General features: G+C 46.1%; 1 long non-coding RNA gene across 2 annotated transcripts in view; it reads right to left on the minus strand.

The window, feature by feature from the left end:
- Positions 1-13,395, minus strand: part of LOC101932393 (uncharacterized) — a 41,779-nt gene extending 28,384 nt beyond the window's left edge. Inside the window, exons 1-2 of one of the 2 annotated variants that reach the window (XR_006172222.2) lie at positions 10,943-13,395; positions 6,826-6,965 (exon numbers count right to left, since the gene is read on the minus strand). This is a non-coding gene — a long non-coding RNA (uncharacterized LOC101932393). Of the gene's footprint in view, positions 1-6,825 lie in introns of both variants that reach the window. The other variant, XR_010598638.1, reaches the window with a different exon arrangement.
- Positions 13,396-15,130: the final 1,735 nt, after the last annotated feature.

Below are 15,130 nucleotides of genomic sequence, written 5' to 3' on the forward strand. Positions count from 1 at the left end.
CACAAGCTCCAGGAAAGTAATGGGGAGGGATAAGCTGCTGTGCGGAGTGGAACTCGAGCTAATCTGGTGCAGATGCTCACTTTTAGCATCCCGCTGAGCTAACCCACTTTCTACACCTTGATGTGCCTTTCGCTCAGCAGAGAGCCAAACGCGTGATTATGTTGTAGCTCGGCTGCAGCGAAAAGAGCCGCTAACGCGGCTCATCCGGAAAAAAATAAACACCCCCAGGACCTTTTACATCTCACCTCCAATCTTTACCTCCATCCCTCAAAATTATCAGAGGAGGCTTCAGGGGACCTTGCCCTGAAACTGGGAACATATGTGAATTTTTACCCAGCACTGAGCAGGAACAAATCAGCACGCGGTGTGGCTGTTTGCCAGCAACAAAATGCCTCTTTCAAGGGGGAAAATGGACACACCGAGGTGTCAGGCCTCCTCTAGTACAGCAGAAAACACCTGTTAAGGGCTTAAGTATTAATGACAGGCCTGAGTGAGTGGCATGAAGGCTAACACCTGCATTAGTGCCTGCCCCCCTTTGAAGGTCAATGATGCCAATTTAAATAGCACTAGTGAGAAAAACTTCAATCAAGAGCTGCCGACTCCATCACTTATGTTCAAACTTTCCCCAGTCATCCATGTAATTTAAATAACAGAGGGGATTTTGTACCAGCCAGTGCATGGGAAGGGTTGTTTGAGACATTGTGTATAGGATCTCATAAATGCGCCGCGTTGGGTTGTTTTGTTTTGCTTTGCTTTGCTTTATGCCAGTGTAAGGTTTAACTTTGGAGGTGATGGTAAGAGCTGCAATGCAGGGAGCCTTCCTGCAGGAGGCACTGTGGGAACCCATCCTCCCCAGTGCCACTGGCTAGGGGACAGTTTATAATAGGAAAAGTTTGTACAACACCTGCAGTCAGAGATTCCCCAATATGGGGAAGGATTATCTAATGGTCAAGGCACCAGACTGGGACAACTCAAGAGATCTGGGTTCTATTCTTGCCCTAGACTCCCTGTGTGACCTTGAGCAAGTCACTTCCTCTCTCTCTCCGGCCTCATGCATTCCTCCTCCACTGGAGCAGGAGTCTCCTGTATGCCTTGCCATGAGTATCGCAAGTAGCAAGGTTTCTGGGCCATGATGTAGATAGCAGAGACTCATCCCACCAGCCTGTGAGCCTGCTGGTAGCACATAATCCCCCAAGAGCAGAGCACCACAATCTGCCAACCTGAACGTCCTGTTGTACCTGAGAAGGGAAAGATGCAGAGGCAGGAAGCTGATCTCACGCTGGTGTAAATCAAGAGTAATTCCACTGAAGTCCACATAACCTGGTGTGAGAGGAGTATCTAGCCAATGTCATTGTGAACTCTCAAGACACCTTCTTGTGGCTTCCCAGGAGGACATGTAAGGCTCCATCTTCACCCAGGAGGACCTGTAGCTACCATGAGGCTTTTCCTGTGGGGCTGTGATGCAATGAAATTCCTGGACAACGCAAGTCTAGAAAGCATGGAGGAGAGTTGTGCTGTCCAGCGGGTACCCATTATCCATATTTCACATGGGAGGAGATAACAATTGAGCATGTCATTCCTGAAAACCAGGAACTCAAAGCAATTTTAGGTGAACTTTCAAAATGATGAACAAATAGCCCTGTCCACGTTATACAGCAAATAAATCACACCAAAATGATAGTTGTAATTCCCAAAAGAACACAGAGGATTGATTTTTGCTATGACACTCATCGTGATAAACTGGCACAGCAGCACACAGGCACATCTTAAGTTGCAGCTGGTTAACCCCCATCCATTTATCTCCCATTCCATCTGCACCATCTGTATTTACAGTGCCATTATCACCACTGTTAGCAATGGTCCTGGAAGCCACTCCAACTCATCCTGACACAGCAACCCATCCCCACTGCTTCTCCTTATCAGGGCCGGCTCCAGGCACCAGCCTACCAAGCATGTGCTTGGGGCGGCACCTGGAGGGGGGCGGCGCTCTGGCCGGCCGGGGAGAGCGGGGCCGTGGCCGGGCTCGCCGCCCTCCCCCGGCGCTCCAGCCGGCCGGGGAGAGCGGGGCCCCAGCTGGGCTCGGCGCCCTCCCTTGCTGCACTCCCCGCTGGGGGGCCGGAGGTGGCGGGAGGCTTTTTTGCCTAGGGCGGCAAAAAAAGCCAGAGCCGGCCCTGCTCCTTATCCCACAACAAATAATGGAGCAAGGCCCGAGCTGCACTTGAGAAACTGACCAAACCACATAGAACCATTTTAACCTCCTAGCACATTTATAAGGCACAGGGATCAGATCCTCAGCTGATGTAAATTGTCGTGTCAATGGGGTATGTTTACACTGCAGCTGGGAGCATCCTTCCCTGCGCAGGTAGACAGACACATGCTAGCTCTGCTCGAGCTGGCATACTAGCAAGTAGCTGTGTGGCCAGGGGTAGCACCTGAGAACAAACCCATAGAAATGCCTCAAATGCTTCAGAAGTGTGCTACAATCAGTCCTCCTGCTACTGTCCCATGGTGCTGCACAAATGGCTTAGTGAAATCTCCCAGAGTGCACTGCTTCTAGGAGCTACACTAGGAATTGAAGGATAGGTCCCAAGAGGCCATTTCAATGGCAAAGGTTTAGGACAGCTCTAGTGTGGACAAGGAGAAACCTGCAATGGATCCTAAACAGATTCAGCCTGGCTAGTGTGGATACAACACCATGCTTGTGCTTAAACAGGTTCTATACAACCAGACTAGATCTCTAGTGTAGAGAAGTCCCTGATGACTTATTCTACCATTCTGATATCACTGTTTGCTGGAGGCCTTTGCTTTCATTGGGACAGTCACCCCATTCCTGATACTCTGTTCATCAGATGAGAGAAGCAGTTGGCAACTTGGGTTTTCCCAAACAAAGGAAAAGGAGCCCCTCTTAAGCATGTCTATGTTCCCTGGCTGTACCCAGTGACTTTCATGTTCCCAGGCCAGCCTCAGAGCAGAGAGGCAGAAGATGTAACCTGAGTTCCAAAAGAGAATCAAAGGGAGGTCTAAAATTTTCAACAGGAAACTCAATCCCTCCCCAAAGCACTGGGTTGTTCTCCCAGAAAGAAAGCAGCAGCCATGACTGTGCGATGAAACCAGCTACATGAGGATAACATTGTTTTCAATTTGCAATTGCATTTAAAAAACTACACCCCTTTGTCGGAGCCTCACCAGGCCCTCCCTCCTCTCCTTTATTTGTCTTACTGCTGTTGCAGTGAAAATGTATTGGCTTTTCGGTTAGTGATTACATATCATCACCTACCCAATTTATAACACCATACCCCAAAGAACAGATGTAATAAAGCCAGGCCAGGAAACAGCAACGCTATAAAACAGAGCAGGCAACTCAGAGGTCCTCGCACGTGTGCAGGAAAGAAAGCATTACACACAGGGGTTCAGCAGGGTCTCACTTTGTGCTCAGAAAGTCAGTATAGGATGTGTGTGCGCGTTGGGTTATCTAATCCAGGAGCTCCTAGCCAAGGGGTCGTAAACAGGTATCAAGGGGTCACAGCCACATGGCCCTTCTTGTATTGCTAAATCGGAGGGGGGGGGGCTCCAGGGTGATCCCCAGAATGGAAATGGGGGGGCACGAGGTGAGAACCTCTGATCTAGTCCATCTCCCTGACAATGGAGGATTATGAATGTGTAACCAACACACACAAACAGCAGGAGTCTTTTCTTACCTCCGAATTCTTGGTTTACGTCTCCCTCCCCACACATACCCCACCACAACTTCAACATCCTCTATATTCCCCAAACGTCCCTACAGAACAGCAAATCACCAGAGCAAGTAATATTCTATGCCCTGGCCAGGACGACAGCTGAGTGCCTTCTTCCATGTCACCGTCAAACCACAATTATCCAGTAGGGGGCACTCTAATGAGAGGCTGGCCAGCACCCTTTGCCGGGAACCAACTTTTCAGCTGAGTTCCCTGAGTTCAATCAAATCTGCCTGGTTTGGATTTGGATCATATAAATCCAGCAGATAGGGCTGGGGGGAATAAAGCTGGATCAACTATATCTGGAGCTAAATATGGTCTGTACAATTCCTAGTAGGATACATGTTTTAATATCCTGCTGGCTGAACACCCACTCTTATGAAGACACCACACTGGAGTTAAGCCCAGGATGCGCATTAACTAGGGCCCTTTCTTCCTAGGTCCAACGTGCCCTTTACTCTCTTTCAGCTACTTACTCAGCTCTGATCTAATAGGAAGCGTGATGCAAATGCTAAATAGCACTATCTTCAAAGCTCTTTGTAATGCACTCACTAATCCGCACACCACCCCAGCGAGCAGGGGTGTTGAGCAGTATCGTCCCCATATAACAGGGAAACTGAGGCAGAGAGGTTAAGTGATTTTGCTCTGTCCTGGCCATATAAGGGAGTGTGTTTTAATGCCAGGATTAGACTTGCTCCCAGCCATGTGTTCAGGTCACCTCTCTGTCTCTTAGGTGGCTTGGGATGAGGGGAACTGTTACTGAAATAAAATTAAAATGCAATGGTTCTCCCCGTTCCAAAGCCCTGAACCAAAGAGCTGTTGAATCATGAGAGCCATTTTCCAAGAGGACCTACCCAAAGCAACAATTTATCTTCTATTATTCCTCTTCCAAAGAGACATGAAATCTACCAGCACGACTGACTAATAATAACCAGAGATAGACATAAAACCCCTGGCTCTGATAAACTATGCAGAGGCAAAAGGGTTTAGAACAATGTAGCATCTGTGCATTGATAAAGCCAGCTTAGAAAAGAGCAGGTCTCCATTACGGTGATTCCAAGTTTAAAAACAAATGTGAAGATGCTAACATTTCGTTATCTATAACTGTTTGTTTAATAATCCCAGGTAATAAAATGCATCTCTCGAGGGCTTTGCACAGATAAAGGAATGCAGATCAGTGATAGTTTTGAATCTAGCTACCACGAAGAGTTTCTATTGTTCTCTTTCAACTCATTAAAGGGGGAGAGGGATAGCTCAGTGGTTTGAGCATTGGCCTGCTAAACCACGGGTTATGAGTTCAATCCTTGAGGGGGCCACTTAGGAATCTAGGCAAAATCAGTACTTGGTACTGCTAGTGAAGGCAGGGGGCTGGACTCAATGACCTTTTAAGGTCCCTTCCAGTTCTAAGAGATGGGGGGGAAATTTCCAGCTCTTCCTTTAACATCCTGGGGTCAGGCTTGCACTAAGAGGGTTTTTGCTAAAATCCAGGGGCCGGACTGAGTGAACTGCAGAGGAGAGCGAGGCGACATTTTTTGGACATATAGTTTATTCAAAGAAAAATGCAGTGTCAGTCGACCCAAAACTACTCACAAATTGGACACAGATTGTTTTGACCATTAACAAACCGGCTGGAGGAAGAGGTGGTGCTGCTGCCACTGGTCCCCACATAACCTTAGGTTATAACACTCACCAGGGATGGGAGAGACCTAGATTCAAATCCTCCTCTGGAGCAGACCTGAAATGGACTTTTTCAATTCACTAAAAATTCTGATAATTTTCAGATTCGGAACGACCACTGACCCAGACATTTAGTTATTCACCCAGCTTTGCTGCAGAGACCTGAATCAACGGGCTCCTCTTCACTAGAAAATTAGGTCATGTTAGAGGACGACCCAGAGGAGTCATGTTAACCAGCACAACCTTGCAGCCAGTGTAGGCAAGGCCAGGTCACGCTAAACATCGTGTTAGCTCTACTCCTCAAGGTCATATTAACATGACAATAATTTTCTAGTGAAGGGAAGCCCAATGCGATCAGCCATCTGCCACCAGAGTTCTGGTCTAAAATGTCCTGCTGTTGCCACCACCAATTCAGCTCCACTAGCAGTAGCAATGGTGGGAACTCCACTGTAGACAGGGGTCCGGGCAGCCACTGGCATCTGCACCTCCAAGGGTGGGATTTTCAAAAGCATGTAGGTGATTTAGGAGCACAGGTCCAAGTGTCTTTCCCTGAGATATAGCATTATATAGTCCCACTGATGGTCCATATGGCCTGTGCTCCTAAATCTCTTAAGCTCTTTTGAAAATCTCACCCCACGTCATCTAACCCTGCTCATATCAGGTCTCCACAACATGGTGCTTAAAACCCCTCGTCTGCAGTAGGGAATCCAGTCTTGTTACCCTAGTATAAACAAGGCCACTGCGTGTGCTTCCAGGACAAGCTTGAACCAACCCACCACTTTTCGCCAGCGTGAATTCATGTGAAAAAGTAAACAAAGCAAATCACATAGGAAGGATCAAAGTCCCTGTAAACGGAAACCAAATCTGTCTGGGATGGTGACTTAGGCGAGGAGTGATCTATGGATGATGAAAGCAGTCCCTATTGTGTTATACGACACATACATGCCTACATCTGATATAGGCTCTGGGGAAAGAGTCATATTAAACAGCAAAAAAGTTTGAATAAGTCTTGAGTTCAGGGTCTGATGCATTCATTGACCTAAGCCCTTGCAAATGTTTGGCAAACATGCCCTAAGGAGGTTGTAAATACAATGTAAAATACAACCCTGTACGCAGTACCAACACAAGGCCTCTGGCGCCTTTACACTCAGAGGGTCTAATCCTGGCTCTGTTGATTTCAAAGGAGCCAGGATATCCTCCATAAGGTTTAAGTAGGACTTAAGTGGCACATTAGCCTTCTGTACAGGGATGACTTTCCCCCAGTGAGGAAACCAGCAACAGCCATTCCCTGCCCCCAGCAAGCCCTATCACAGATGCCGATAGGAGGGCCAATCCTGGGGATTGTGTGGGAGACAGGAAGGATGCTCTGTGAGGCAGACATAGGGAGGGACAAGCTGTGGAGGTTCAAACTCACCAGATTTGGACTGGCAAGGGAGCCAGCAGAGGATGCTTTGATTTGATTCCAAGCTGTGCAGGGCTCTGCTCCCCGACACCTGTATGAACCATGTCTTGCAGGGTTGGCACGGGCCTAATTAGATACTAGTCATTGTCCATCTAAAGGGAACGAGAAGGAAATGCAGGTAGATATACGTATGGAGTGATTGGCTGATATTTCATTCAGCCCATCACTGTCATGGGCACCAGTCAAAGCTAAAACCACTTCATCCTTCTGCCCTGGATATACAAGTTGCATTGGCAGGAACATCTCATCATGGCAGCACTGCATCAAGCCAGCTTTTCGGGAAGATTGCAGATCGGGGTGACATGTTTGCTGTTACAGCATTGGCAGCAGGAAACAGGGCCATTAGTTACTGTCAGTCTCTTATTTTAGAGGAATCAATGCTGGGTCATTTGAAATCAAAGCCAAAAGCATAAGAAATTTAAAGTCACTGAAACGGAAAAGAAGCAAAAGTAAGCATTGAAAAATTCACTGCTAATGAGATCATTATGGGACAGAGTTAAAGCCAAAATTAAACGGGATTATAATGTCCCAAGCAAAGCCTATACAAGAGAATGTAAATTATCTAGAAAACATATTTAATCCGTGTGCAAAAATACATATACCCTTACTAGACTGACCTGTGTCAGCTACCCTAGTCAAAATTTTCAAACCTAGCTGCCTACATCTGCACCCATCTTTGAAAACAGTGGGCAAAGATTTTCAAAATTAAGGACCTAAAGTTGGCCTCCATGGAAGCTTCTGGGTGTGGAGTGTTTTTGAACATGTGGCCACTAGGACCAGATATTCAAGGGCTCAGTACAGCAGATGCATGCTGGATGCTAAACTCTTTTGAAAATCTGGCCCCAATTTCCAGTTCTGAACATTTGAAAATCTGGGCCTGAGCAATTTGGAAAGTCCCCAGCACTGCAAACACTGACGCCCATGGTTCACTTTGCACACAAGGAGTCCCAGTGACTAATGGGACCCCATGTGGATGCATGAAATTTAGCATGCGGGTGTTTGCAGGATCAGGGCGTAGTTTCGGTACCTAAATATGGATCTGAGACCCTCACTGTCAGCTCCTATTCTTTAAAACCACAGCCTTGGCTGGTATATATAGTTTAGAAATTGACATTATGCAAATTAGTTTGTTTAAAAAGCTAATCACTTTGAAAGGTCAAAACTCCCATTCATAATCGGACTAAACAAAAAGCTAATTAGAGGCCTTTTGTGTGTGTAAATGAGGAAGGAGAATTCTGCGTACTCTCCGGAGCTTTGATGTTCAGAAGGGCTCTTGGCAGGATTAATTCCATCCTGAGGTATTTACTAGTAAAACACTCTTGCAGAGTGAGTGGAAATAATGACACAGAAATGGCAAGAGTTTTAAATGTGTTTTAATGTAGCATTAAACTGCCATTATGGATTGAAGGATGAATTAGAGAGAGGCCAGAACTGGACCTTCGGCTGGGAGTATTGAGGATAGAGCATGGGAGTCACCATTAGAGATGTTAGAGATAGTTAGACATCTTGCTCACCCTCTCTGGCCAGCCCCCGATCGGTCCCGACACTGTACTCTATCCAGATCCCCATTACCATAGCATCTGAGCACTTCACAGACTTTAATGTATTTAAAGACTCTGAGCACTGCTTTGTCATCCCCATTGTACAGGTAGAGAACTGAGGCCCAAAGAGACTAAGTGACTTGCCCAAAGTCACCCAGGAAGTCTATGGCAGAGCAGGGAATTGAACATGAGTCTCCTAGGCTAATGCCCTAAGCACTGGACCATCCTTCCTCCCCGTTCTCCAGTGCTTTGACCAGTCCATTTTTAAATGAATCTAGCCATGGGGCTTTCACCACTTCCTTTCTGAGATTATTCCAGACCTTGCCCTTAGGAAAATATTCAGAAAATGATTCTCAGAAATGCCAGGTTTCAGAGTAGCAGCCGTGTTAGTCTGTATTCGCAAAAAGAACAGGAGTACTTGTGGCACCTTATTTGTTAGTCTCTAAGGTGCCACAAGTACAGCTGTTCTTTTTTCAGAAATGCCAGTTCACTCCAGTTGTAGATCTGGCCTTTTGGCTTTATAGGAGCTGTGCTGATAACGGAAACAGGAAATCCATTCAGTGACACTATTGTGTGCACAAAATAGCCACGCAGGAGCTCCACGTCTGTCCAGCCTTCTCATTAGCAGCCCCTGATTTGGTGGGGGGTGTCTTCATTCCTGGCTGACCCAGTGCACCCCCTTGCAGGTGGGCGTGGTATTGTGGGTGAGCACGTACTCAATTTTTCCCTCTTCGGGTATTAATTGCTCCAGACAGTTAGATGCTAAACCCGCTTTCGGAGAGCCTCATTTATTAACAGAAAAGCCGACGCAGGACACAAACAAAGCTTTCACCCCAACATCTCAGCTGGAGACCAAGGCATTCTTAATCCATCTGTCCCCCACCTGCGTCCAGTTCTCGCCTCCAGCCAGGCTCTTCACCGGGGGATCTCTCAGTTCCAGTCTCTGCCCCTGGTGTTAGGCTTCCTGCCTCTGGAGTCAGGAGTCCAGGGAGGTCTGTCCACTGCCGCTCTTCTCCATGAATAGTGGCTGATCCTTGCCAGGTTGGGCTTCCAGCTAGTGTCAGGGGCATCCCTGGCTGAGACCAGGCCCTCCTGCCTGCTGACTGCAGTCCTGCATCTAGGAGGTTCCCCCCTTCTGCAGCACCAGTCTGGTGGGGTCCCCAGATAACTCTCACTCTAGACACTTCAGCAGCAGCTTCTCCTGGGAGCTGCTCTGAACAGGAGCTTCATGTCTCCCTTGGGGGCTCCCCTCTAACTGAGCTTGGGGGACCTTTATTAAGTCCAGGTGCTCATTTACTAACCTGCCCTCCAGGGGCAGACTGGGCACTAACTCCCCATAAAGGGCAACCGGTCTATACCCCTCTGATACTTAGCCTGTAACTGGATGCCTCAAGTTTGGGTGGCTGAGGAGAGTCAGTAGAAGTCTCTAAGGGTTACGTCTATGCTGCAGCTGGGAGTGCGCTTCCCAGTGCGGGTAGACAGAAACGGGCTAGCTCTGCTTGAGCTACTGCGCTAAAAATAGCTGGGGAGGTGGGGTAGCACAGGTCAGGGCTCGGACTAGCCCTGCAAGTGGAAACACGCCCCAGCGCCCTGAGTGCGTATTCAGGAAGATAGGCCAAGCCACAACAATGCTGCTATTTTTAGCTCACACAGACCTACACGTCTGTCTAAGTGGGCCGGGAAGCGCACCTCCAGCTGCAGGATATACATTGCCCTAACTGCAGTCCCTCGCTTTAGGTAACCAAGCTCAGTGGTGTTTCGGAAAATGGAGCTGTTAGATCCCAAACCTGTTGAAAGTGACTTCACTGCTGTCTCAGGGTGCTGGGCCCCAGCTTGCAGGATTGGGAGCTAATCAGGCTGTATTTGCATGAAGGCCGAATCAGACACGCCCACGAGTTTGGGATGAGGCGAGTCTCAGCCGTCAGAGGAAAGGCTTTTGAAAAGAAAAGATTAAAACATGGAGCCAGGCAGAAGATAAACTAGGCTGCTGTCATTCTCCCAACAGTCCAACTCACAGCACACAGACTGCTGTGGACAGCACAGGCTGGGATGGAGAAGGTTGATCCCCTTGAAATGGGTTTTCACACGGGTGTAGCACCAGCCTTCCAGCTCTCCCCAGCTGTCATGCAGCGCTGTCACTCCAGCTGTTACACAGCAATGGATTCCTGTTGCCAAGCTATGGATTTGGTTTTAATAACAGTTAGTGCAAACATTGTAAATTTACTGCTGCTAGAGAGAGTTTTTGAAAACGTCCAACTCTGGCTATAATTTTTCAACCGCACCAGCTGTTTGCGCTCTGTTCATACCTGACATGGTGCTTTGAAATAGCAATCACTGTATTTATAAGAAGGGAAGGACTCATAAATATGTCAGGAGTGGAATATACAACGCCATATTTCACCATTTTCTATTTTAAAATTGTGAGTTATGGCTACAGAAATGTGGACCCATTAAAGGTGATATGATGTATTTTGTGTCTTGTTCAGGAGCCCATCCATCATTGAGACAATAAAGAAAACCGCACTTACTTTTTTCCCCTGTCGTCTGTAATTTATGATGCCCAAAAAGCTGTAACCTTTTGGCAGGCTTTGCAGAAACTGCTGCACTGTTAGCAACTAAATAACCTTTTATAAGGTTTTAAATGTGTTGCTGCAGTCTCAATGCACTTGCCATATCGATCCAGAATATCCTGCAAAAAAAAAAGGGGGAAAGGAACATGATCTATAACAGGATCGATAACAGTATATAGATTGTTGAAAGATGCTTCTAATGATTTTTGCCAGCCATCATCTCTGTGTGTTGCTCCCCGTCTTTTAGGCTTCAGCCTTCGCTCAAATTAATTAACCTTGCTGAGGCTCTCTGTGCTCCAGCATTAGTACAGCAGAGACAGGGAGCAATGCAATGTGTTTGCAATGGCATATTTGCAGGCTGGAAATGAACCCAAATAAATAAATAAATAAAAAGTAATTCATCATTAATGAAAGGCAGCAAATAGGGCACTAGTCAGGAGAGCTGGGTTCTATTCCAGCTTTGCCACCAATCTGCTGTTTGACCTTGGGCAAGTCACATCCCCTCTCTGGGCCTCAGTTTCCCCTCCCCCACCTTTGTTCGTGTTCTCTATTTAGACTGCTGTTTTGGGGGGAAGGGCCTATCTCTTGCTATGTGTCTGTACAGCACCCAGCACGATGGAGCTCAAATCTCATCTGGGATCCTTAGGCCAGTGGTTCTCAACCCTGGGGTACTCCGAGGTCTTCCGGGGGTATGTCAACTCCTCTAGATATTTGCCTAATTTTACAACAGGCAACATAAAAAGCACTAGTGAAGTCAGTGCAAACTAAAATTTCATAGACAATGATTTGTTTACACTGCTCTGTATACTAATGCACTGAAATGTAAGTACAATATTTATATTCCAATTGATTTATTTTATAATTGTATGGTAAACATGAGAAAGTCAGCAATTGTTCAGTAATAGTGAGCTGGGACACATTTGTATTTTTATATCCGATTTTGTACGTTTTAAAGTGAGGTGAAATTTGGGGGTACACAAGACCTATCAGACTCTTGAAAGGGGTACAGTAGTCTGGAAAGATTGAGAGCCATTGCTCTAGGCATTACCGTAATACTGCTAATAATTTTGCACATAGGGAACAATAGTTTTATGTCCCCAAGAAGTTTGCTCCAAGATAGTGACTTAGGACCAGTTCAGCCGTGGTACTCAGAGGTACCACTTCCATTTGGACCGTTGTTCTTATGGCCCGAGCCCTGCTTCCATTGTTCTTATGGTCCCTATCATCACAACCTCTCCCAAATATGTAAAAACTGACACCCAGAGTCTCAGCTGTGGCCTAGGAGCATCAGGTAGTTCCAAGTTACCTTTACACTCCACTAATCCTAGGTCACCTGTGAATCAGGCTCGTTCTCTACTGGGAGTGGCCATTCTAACTTGCAATGGGATTGCAGGGTGCAAAGGAGCCCTGAGCATCCCCTCTTTTCCCCAGCCATGCCTCTACAGGAAGGGAGGGTGGGTGCAATAGACGCTGCTGGTCAGGGGTGATTCCCCATCCCACCCCAGGGGCTGCCCTGCCAGCTTTAGAGAGGTTTTGCACTGGCAGTGAGGTGCAAAACAGAATCCAGCTCAGAAAGTCAAGGGTGAAACTCCTGTTGAATTTAACGGGGCAAGATTAGTCCCTTTGATTGCAGAAGCCCAAATCCTTGACAGAAAGGGAGGTCTTGTGAATAAGGCATCGCAGTAGGACTTTGGAGACCCTGGTTCAGTTCTTGACTCTGGCACAGACTGGCTGGGTGACTTTGAGCATGTCACTTCATCTCCTCTGCAGTAGCTTCCTATCTGTAGAATGGCTACGTAAACTGTCTGCTCTTTGGAGCAGGGTCTGTCTCCTACTGTGTCTTTGTACAGCACCTAGTATGATGGGGCTGATCTCAGTTGAGGCCTTTAGGTTCTACTAGTATACAAATAATAAATAATAATGGGCATGAGACAAAACCCCAAGTCAAGTAGCACAAAATGAACACCTGGCAGAAATCGCTTAGTGAAGTGGGATCAATTATGTTACGATACAGCATATTTTTCCAGACTCTCATTTCTCTAGAGATAGGCCTGAGCACCCACACTTTGAAAATCAGGCTATTTAAGGCGTCTCATGCTGGGCACCCAAAATCACTAGCCTCTTTTGAAAATCTTGGCCTGGTGGAATTCTGCTGCTAAGCTAGGTCCACTCACAGACCCACTAGTTTGTAGACATAACAGATCCACTTTACCAGGTTTAATTATTAACATGAGACACTTACAGGTTTTCAAAGTGCTGAGTGGAAAGCAATTATAAGGCAGAAGTCGCCTGGTTCGCAGAGCTAGTCAATCAAACATAAAAGAGAATACAAAATGAACTGAGGAAGAATGTAGCCATGTATTGACAGTACACTGCTCCCATAAAGCATAACTCCGGTTACTGTCCCTTTGTGAATTGGTCTCTTTGTCATTTATGTTCTCCCCCCACAGCAGCCACCAAATCATTATTAACATTATAAATAAAATGAGAGGGCAAGTTATTAAATCTAAAATATGTGGAGTTCTCCTAGAACTCACTGAGTAGTTCATAAATATGATGGCTTAATTTCATCTGTAATCCAAATGGCTGATGAAGCATTACACAGCTCTCTGTTAATTGAAGTTGTTAACAAAGCTGAAGAGAGAGATTATTATGTATAGACTTTTATCCTTCAGGGGTATCATCATAACAGATCGTAAATGGAAATGAATTCATTGCCTTCACATGCCACTGCAGGATCCCTGAACACAGTTTTAACTGAAATGGATGGACACAGACACCCAGCAAGTTTGGCGGATACTGTGCTGCTGGAAGCAACGTCTTTTGGATGGAATGTAAAACAAAGGATTTGGACACTTGTGGTCATTAAAGTTTGTGAAGAACAAGGCTGCCAGCCCCATGTCTTGACCAACTTTCTTTCTCTCTGCTTATCTTAGCTCAGAAGTTTCAGCTGAATAAGGTATTCTCCTTCATTTACTATCCTAAACCCCTGTGAGCCATCAAACAGCTGCCTCATTCCATCCCACACATAGCTGCATTGCAAGGTGATCCTGTGTAGACTTGGTCTATCAGACTGTGATGTTTGAAAAGCTCTTCGAGACCCTTCAGGATGAAAGACTCTACAGAAATGCAAGATCATTGTCATTACAAGGAGTGTACAATACAGGAGTAAAGATGGAAAATCCATTCCAACAGCCCATATACCCTGATAGAGGAGTCTATTGCATTTGGACAGTTCTGAGTTCAAACTGGTTAATCTACTCCAGAGTATAAGCCAAGTTTCTGTGTTCATTGCATACAAACAAAAAACTAGCACATTTTTCCAATTCATAGACAAATGGTCATTATTATCCCCATCTTAAGTGTCTATATTTTCAGCATGTTGCTTACAGTAATAATTGTTTCACTTCTGCAGTAATGGCTTGTTAGTGATGAGCTATTTGTGTTATGGAGAAGAGGCTGCATGCTGTAACTGAGTATTAGAAGTTTATTGATACAACTGTACTTCTTCCAGAAGCTTTTGAATCTTTGTTTCTTAAACTCTGATTCCTTTGGGCACCAGGAGATATTCCAGACACCGAGCGCATACACATGTCACCAGAAAGCAAACTAGCTAATCTAATCCTGCCCATCTCCATAGGATCTATAGCTTCTATTTCTATAGACACACATGTTCTAACCACCTAATGGAACATTTTAAGCCTTATTTGATGTGTTGCATTTATATTGCTATCATGGATTCATATAGCTATATTGGTGTAACAGAGAAAGGATGATCTTCTAGTTAAAGGATTGGACTGGGAATCGGAAAATCTGCATTTCAGTTCCTGGCTCTACCACAGATTTCCCGTATGACCCTTGGACAGTTACTTAATTATTCTGTGCCTCAGTTCATAGACGTTCATAGAATATCAGGGTTGGAAGGGGCCTCAGGAGGTCATCTAGTCCAACCCCCTGCTCAAAGCAGGACCAATCCCCAGAGAGATTTTTGCCTCAGATCCCTAAATGGCCCCCTCAAGGATTGAACTCACAACCTTCCTCATCTGCATAATAATTAATAATGTATCAGAGCAGGAACTGCCCCTTGCTCCATGTACATACAACACATAGCACAATGAGGCCCCAACTGGGTTGGTTGTCACCCCA

This window comes from Chrysemys picta, chromosome 2 (genome assembly GCF_011386835.1).
Source record: "Chrysemys picta bellii isolate R12L10 chromosome 2, ASM1138683v2, whole genome shotgun sequence".
Taxonomy (NCBI): domain Eukaryota; kingdom Metazoa; phylum Chordata; order Testudines; family Emydidae; genus Chrysemys; species Chrysemys picta.